Raw genomic sequence first — 8,280 nt, forward strand, 5'->3', positions numbered from 1 at the left:
GATAGATATATAATTACATTCTCTTAATGAATAGACGAATTTGTTCTAATAGTGTTTGTAAATAGGATATTATGTCTGCATCTTGTACAGCAATTAACCACTACAAAAATGTATGCAATATGTCAATTATTGAAGCTGTCCTACCCTCCCCCCCCCAAAAAAAAAGAAAATGCCAGGACTTGTCTACACATCAATGGTCTAGAAACTTTGTGGTGTAAGTTCAAAATACTGATACATTGTAGAAACCTACTTTTGGCCATGGAAGACTAGCTCAACATCCTCCCTCTAGGTTTAAGAACACAAGTTCTAAAAGAAAACACAAACCCTGCCACCATGTTATATAAATTGTTGCACATGGAGCAAGTCACTTAACTTCCCTAAATTCAGCATAATCATTCGCAAAATGAAGTCTTCCTCGTGGGGTGCTGGAAGGTTTGAAATCAAGAGTGTGTACAACATCCTAACTCAGTGCCCTAGACCTGGGAAGGACTCGCTGCATGTTGGTTCAATGGCATGACTACAAATGATTCTTAAAATAATTCATATGTTGCCCACTCAAAATGGGACTAGGGCTCTGGATTTTTTAGTGTTTTATAAATTTTGCTATTGATCCCAAATGACTTAAAAATAACAAATATGAAACCAATGCATGCATGATCATTTCCAAGTGGATGCCTGAGTTTTCATTGTTCAGCAGTTGATACAAACTGGCAGGAGCCTTGCCGTCACCTCTGGGCTCCCTTGCTGGTCCTCCCACAGTGGCAGGGTCCCCCCTGACATTTGGTCTTTTCATTTTTCCATGTCATTAAACCTGTGGAAGCAAAAGTCAGCAGTTGAAGTCACCATAGGACCTGAAGGCTGGCAATAGGACCCAGATGGCAGAAGCCTGGAAAATATTTCTGGCAAATACCTCCACAAGCTGGAGCCTGTGTGTGTGTGCGTGTGTGTGTGTGTGTGTGTGTGTGTGTGTGTCCTCTTTCCTTTTATTGGCACTTGAGCTAAATGCCCAGCAGCCGCTTCTTGGCTGGGTTCCATTCAAACTACAGTTGGCGCCTGTAAAAATGGCTTTGGCTTCAACATCTTCTATGAGACTGTCTATCATGAAGAATTTTCCCATTGCTGATGGTTTCTATTTTTATGAATACTTGAAAATACATGTCTCACATAAGAGTTCTGACCTCCTTTTATCTTTCCAGTGGAGATTCTTTCATAAAGAAGTGTCATCTCTTTTATACAATTATGCTTTGTGTGGGGCTATTTATAGCACTGTGAAAATTAGAGAATGTAGTATTCCTTTTGACTTTCAGAAAAATTGTTAAGCATCAAATTGCATGTCAAGGGAAAAATGATCTCATGAAAAAATTAACAGCCTTCACCATCTTCCCTGTCCCCCGATAGCTCCCACTCTCCAAATATATTGAGGATGAGTAGCCATTACCCTCCAGTAAAATAAAGCTAGCATTAAAAATCAAACCGTGCTTCTGGTTTGATACGATAGATACGCTGTCAAAAGGGAGGCGTTTTAAATGAAGCAGGAGAATGAAAGGGTTTGCTTTCCAAATGGAAGCCCATGGCAAATGCTTGCTGAATGAAATCATTCTGCAGGTGATTATCCAGAAGCTGATATGCATAGGTTTTAATTGGGATTTTCCATTGTTGCCAATCCTTAAAGTTGGAGTTTCCTTTAAAAAGGCTAGACACATTACATGACTTCAGAAGCTCTCAGGTCACTCAGGGGCATACTTTGCAGATATTTACTCTCTCTTAGCTGTCAGTTTTGTGACTTTTACACCTATCAAAATTTTTTATTTTACATGAAGATTGAAAATATGCTAAAGTAAGGAAAGAACTAAATGTCTTTCCTTGGGGGTGTCCATTTAAATTTCAAGAAAACATGCTTGGCCAGGGGTGGTGGCACACACACCTGTATTCTCAGCACTAGGAGACTGATGCAGGCAGAGTGCCCTGAGTTCAAGGCCAGACTGGGCCACATAGTGAGACACTGTCTCGGAAAAAGAAATTTAAAAAAAAGAAAAGAACATATGCTGTACTCTACTAAATGTAGCTGAAACAATGAGTTCATATTATGGAAATGCTGATTTATTCATTCACTTATTAAAATTAAGTGCTAGAAAAACAAAGCTTTTTTTGATGTGCATCTGAAGAAGTTCTGTGCAAGAAGTAAAAGTAGACATGTCCCTGTGGACTTTCGGGAGAACGGGCAGCCATGGATCAGGTAATGCAGTGTGTGGAGCCGAGTCGGCAGTTTGTGAAGGACTCAGTCCAGCTGGTGAGAAGATGCACCAAACCAGATAGGAAAGAATTCCAGAAGATCGCCGTGGCAACAGCAATAGGATTGGCTATCATGGGCTTCATCAGCTTCTTTGTGAAGTTGAGCCACGTCCCTATTAACAACATCATTGTGGGTGGTTGACCACTTTGGAAGAGTGCTTTTCTTCTTGACATTTTAGGGATGGAGAAGCTCATGAAGTGGAAGTTTGCCTCTGTGTGTTGTGCTTTTGGTTTTTTCTCCCCCTTTAAATTGTTTTCTATTTGTGAATTAAAATAATATCAGATAAACTTCTTTTCCCATCACATGCACACACACAAAAAAAGAAGTGAAAGTAGTCTCTCTAGAAACCCTGAATGATCCAGTGGGCAAAGAAGGTCAAGGTGAGGATCTGAGAAATGTGTGTGGGTTTCAGTTCTGTGGGAAGAGTGCCTGTGAATCCACTTAGTACCCTGCCTGGAATCAGAATCCAGAAATTGAATCTGACAGATAAACCCCAACTCACATTCATGAATCTGTACAGTGCTTCATCTGTAATCTCAAAAAAAAAACCCTGAAGATAACCCAAATATTCTTTGACACACAGAAGGATAAACTACAGCTTATCTGTATAATGGGACCATGTTCATCAATCAAACGAAGTGAACCACTGATCACACAGTAATGTGCATAAATGTTAAATTCATTGTATAGTAAAAGTGGTTACATACCATATGACTCCATTTGCATGGCATGCTGGGAAAAGTAAAGTGGCTAAAGGCAGAAAACAGATTTGTCTGCCAGAGAGGTAAAGTTGGGAAAAGACTACAAAGGGGCAAAGAGAAACTTTTGAAATGACAGAACTGTTCTTGCCTGTAGGTAGCCATAGTTATATAATTGAGTTCACCAAATTTTGCAACACTCTACACTAAAAAGGAGGTACACTTACTATACATAAATTAGGCCGTGAGTCCAAGGTCAGCTTGAACTACACAATGAGATGCTGTCTCAAGAAAACAAAGAAAAAATAGACTCAAATAAAAAATACTAAGAACCCTTTCTATTAAACAATGAAATGATATGTAAGCTAATACTAATGCTTGGCAGGTATGTTATTATTTTTAAATATTTGGTTGTGATAGGGTCTCACTATGTAGCTCAGACTCGTGGTGATCCTCCTGCTTTCAGTCTCCCCAGCACTGGCATTACAGGTGGAAACACCACCATGCCCGGACCCTGGGGATGGGGTTGGGCCAGCATGTAGTGCTGGGGATTGAACCATGGTCCCTGCATTTGTCTAAGCTTGCCCAAGCAGGCACTTTAGTCTGCTGAGTTATCTCGCTGGGCCCTTGGCAGGTATATTTTTTAAGGCCTGTATAAATCTGATATATTTAAAAAGAAGAGAAAAAGTTCTTATTCAGGCCTTCCAAAGCTGGCTCTTTTTCTGGAAGAGTTTCTTATTGTGATGTCACTGGTGGGCGTGCCATCAGGCTGCAACCCTTAGTTGGGATTTAATCCACAAAACAGTCCTTGTATTCTGCATTGTCCAAAGGACAGAGTTCTTCAAGTCCAAGAACCAGGCACAGTCTCAAAGACTACAAAGGACGATGGATCATTGTCAGATAGCCCAAGGTTCTGCATTCAAGGGGGAAAATCTGATCACTCGAGAACAATTTGTTCAAACCAATTATTTTAATACTAATCCTAAAGTATGGAATACTCAGGCTGAGGAGATAGCTCAGTGGTCTAAGTGCCTGCCTGGCAAACACAAGGACCCAGGTTCGAGCCACAGTGCTGCATACCATGCCACCCCGGAACCTTGAACGCGTTGTGCTGGCCACTGAAACTGGGCATGGTGGTGCATATCTGTAATCCCAGAGCTGGGGAGGTAGAAACAGGAGGGTCACTATGAGTCTGAGCTGCATAGCAAGACCCTGTATCAAATAAATAATAAACTAATTAATTAATGATTTTAAAAAGTATGCACTCAGGATATGCACAGAAGATTTCTTTTTGTAGAAGAGATCAGGTTAAAGTGAACCTTAAATGCATCCCTGCACAAGAAAAGAGATACAAGATCACATACAGCTCTTGGAAGTGTTGAAAATACAAGATCAGTATCACCCAGTTATTGGCAGTGTCTGTTTGGAATTGGTGGGATATAGAGATATATATGTGCCTATATGTGATGCATGTGTATTCATGTGTATGTACAGTCACGCCATCCTTTACTTCCTGAGGGTACCTCCTTAGGGCACTATCTACCTTTTTATACACAGGTACAGATGCTTCAACCTCATAATGTGATCAGCTAAACCAATTATCCTGATTCCTTAAGTGTTTAGGGAGCTGCATGTGTTGCAGACTAGTCACAGTCTTAGCACTTACCTCTGAAAGGCCATGTGCATATGTTCCTGTTACCTGTTCCCCTGGTTTGACACATCTCAGCATCTGGCCAATAGCACACATTCAAATAAGGGAGATCTGCTGGTTACAAAGGTTTTTGCAAATTGATGAAGTGAGGATTTTTACTTATTGCAAATAGAATGCAGCTACAGAAATCCACAACCATATGAATGAGACTCCCCTTTAAAAAAAATCTTTCTTAAAGCAAGCATTACTTTCATACCAAAATTGGAGAAAGTTTTAACCAAGAAAGAGAACCATAAGCCAATCTTCCTAATGAACATAGAGGCAAAATTCCTCAACAAGATACTGGAAAAGAGAATGCGGCAAATAATCAAGAAGATTATACACCATGACCAAGTAGGGTTCATACCCGGGATGCAGGGATGGCTCAACACATGTAAATCAATAAATGTAATATACCACATTAGTAGAACCAAGGACAAAAATCATAGTCATCTCAATAGATGCAGAAAACGCTTTTGACAAAGTCTAGCACCTATTCCTGATAAAACCCTATTTAGAAAATTGAAATAAATGCTCTTTATCTCAATCAAATAAAAGCCATCTATGACAAACCAACAGCCAACATCAAACTAAATGGGCAAAAACTGAAAGTTTTCACTTTAAAATCAGGAACAAGAGAAGGATCCTCACTATCTCCCTAATCTTATTAAACATATTCCTGGAAACATTAGCCAGAGCAATTAAACAAAAGAAGGAAATAAAAGGAATATTGATAGGAAGGAAGAAGTGAAATTATCACTATTTTCAGAGATGATACTTGACATAGAAGACCTGAAAGTCATCACAATACATGACTTGTGAAAAACTCTATTAAAAAACTTATTCAGTAGTGTACCTTGATACCAAGTCAACATTCAAAAATCAATAGCCTTTCTATACATGAATAACAAGCTCACTGAAAGAGAAATTAGGGAAACAGCACTTTTCACAATAGCAGCCCTCAAAAATGAAATACTTAGGAATTAATCTAATGAACGATGTAAAATACCTGTACATTGAAAATTACAGTACTGTGAAAAAGGAGAATAAAGCGAACATCAGAAAATGGGCAGATATATCCTCTTCTTCGATAAGAAGAATCAACATAGTGAAAATGCCCATACTTCCAAATAATATTATACAGATTTAATGCAATTTCATTCAACATTCCAACAGCATATCTCACAGAATTAGAAGAAACAATCCTAAAATTCATTTGGAACCAGAAGAAACCTAGGAGAGCAAAGGTGTTTCTGGGCAACAAAGGCAACGTGGGGGCATCACAATACATGACTTGTAATTACACTATAAAGCAACTGTGATAAAACACAATGTGGTACAGAAAGAAAAACTGGACAATCAATAGAATAGACTAGAAGATGCAGAAACAACTCCAGACATGTTCAGCCACCTCATCTTTGACAAAGGAGCCAAACACATACACTGGAAGAAAGACAGCCTCTTTTTTTCCCCATAATTTTATTGATAAACAAATAGCAATGAGACAGTTTCAAATCAATTGGTAGGACAGTTTCAATAATTAATACATTGCATACATTCTTCCTAGTGATTAATTGCTGTGCAAGATGCGGACATGATATCCTATTTACAAACACCATTAGAACAAATACTCTATTCATTAAGAGAATGTAACTATATATCTATCCTAACCACTTTGAATACACAGATACAAAATGGACATTCATCTGTATACCCTTTTTTTTGTTAAGTTCCGTTATTTGAATATTATAGGTGTGTAAACTCAGCAAAATATTCTAAAAGAGTCCAGTAGCCCATAATAGTACTGGGTCTTCTGCTTGACTGGCAATGTCAGAAATTGTTGACCTGAGTCCCCTATAGCTCAACATAACAGCATGACTTTACTTCTTTTTTTTTTATTTTTTTTTTTTTTTTTTTGTGTGTGTGTGTGTGTGTGTGTGTGGCCAGCTCAGCCCACCAGGGGGCGGGGCTGGCTGGCATGTGGTGCTGGGGGATTGAACTGCTGTCTCTGTGTTTTGCTAAGCTTGTTCTAAGTAGGTGCTTTAGACCACTGAGCCATCTCACCAGCCCATCATGGCTTTACTTCTTATATTTCTTTTTTATACTTTTCTGCTGGATAGTTAAGACCAAAGACAGCCTCTTTAATAAATGGTGTTGGAAAACTGGCTCTGCACATGTCAGAAATTAAAATTGGACCCATATCTGTCACCATGCACTAAACTGAATTAAAAATAGGTCAAAGATCTAAGTATTAAAATAGAAACATTAAATTTGCTGGAAGTTAGAACAGGCAAAACTCTTGAAGACCTTGGTGTAGGCAAAGGATTTGTGAATCATACAGAAACTATCACAAAGAATCATCAACTGGCATCTTACTTAAAAGCTTTCGCACAGCAAGATAAATCACCAACAGGGTGAAGAGACGACACAGTGTGAAAAAAAATGTTTGTTGGATGTTCCTCAGACAAAGTTTTGCAATCAAGAATGTATAAAGAACTCAAAAGTTCAAACATCAGAAATTTAAAAACCCAATCCAAAAATGGACATCAGAGATGAATAAACACTTTTTAGATGAAGAAATACAAACAGAAAACAAATATATGAAAAAATGTTCAACATCACTGGTCATTCGAGGGATGCAAACAAAACAACACTGAGAGTCCATCTCACCCCAGAAAGAATGGCTATTATCTCTTTTCTTTCTTTTTGTTGCGCAGCTGGGGATTGAGCTCGGGCCCTTGCGCTTGCCAGGCAAGCGCTTATTCAACTGAGCTATTTCCCCTAGAATGGCTATTATCAAGGAATCAACCAATAATAAATACTAGAGGGGCTGAGGGGAAAAAAGAACACTTCTCCACTGTTGGTGGGAATGTAGATTGGTGCAACCACTGTGGAAATCAGTGTGGACATTCCTCAAAAACTAGGCTTGGGCTGGTGAGATGGCTCAGTGGTCTAAAGCACCTACTTAGAACAAGCTTAACAAAGCAGAGGGACCGCGGTTCAATCCCCCAGCACCACATGCCAGCCAGCCCTGCCCCTGGTGGGCTGAGCTGGCCACACACACATACACACACACAAATAAATTAAAAACAAACAAACAAACAAACAAACCAAAACAGTATTAAAAAAAATAAAAATAAAAATAAAAACTAGGCTTGGCGATCCCATTTGACCTAGTTATTCTCATTCTGTGTATCTTCCTAGAAGAATTAAAAACATCATGCTACAGCAGTGTCTGTGCATCTATGCTTATAGCAGCATAATTTGTAACAGCTCGATCATGAAACAATGCAAATGCCCATCAAGTGGGGAATGGATAAAAAAAAGTGGCCTTGTTGTATAATGGAGTACTACTCAACCATAAAGGAGGATAAAATGGAGACTTTTATAGATAAACACATGTAACTTAAGAACATTCTTATAAGTGAAATAAACCAGATGCAAATGTGTAACTATCATATTGTCTCTCTAGTAGAAGAAGCTGAAAGAGTAAATGTGATCCAAAATGAGCAACAGATATTGGAAATGGGAAGAAACTTCCAAAGGAAAGAGAAATTGTTTAGGGGAGTGGAAAAAAGAAGAAAGGGAAAAGCAAAAGC

The 8,280-nt window shown here is 38.8% G+C and overlaps 1 pseudogene; it reads left to right on the forward strand.

Annotated features, from left to right (window-relative positions):
- The first annotated feature begins 2,205 nt into the window (after positions 1-2,205).
- On the forward strand, positions 2,206-2,447 carry LOC101562658 (annotated as a pseudogene).
- The last annotated feature ends 5,833 nt before the right edge of the window (positions 2,448-8,280 follow it).

This window comes from Octodon degus, unplaced genomic scaffold (assembly GCF_000260255.1).
Source record: "Octodon degus isolate 3935 unplaced genomic scaffold, OctDeg1.0 scaffold00015, whole genome shotgun sequence".
In the NCBI taxonomy this organism is placed as follows: domain Eukaryota; kingdom Metazoa; phylum Chordata; class Mammalia; order Rodentia; family Octodontidae; genus Octodon; species Octodon degus.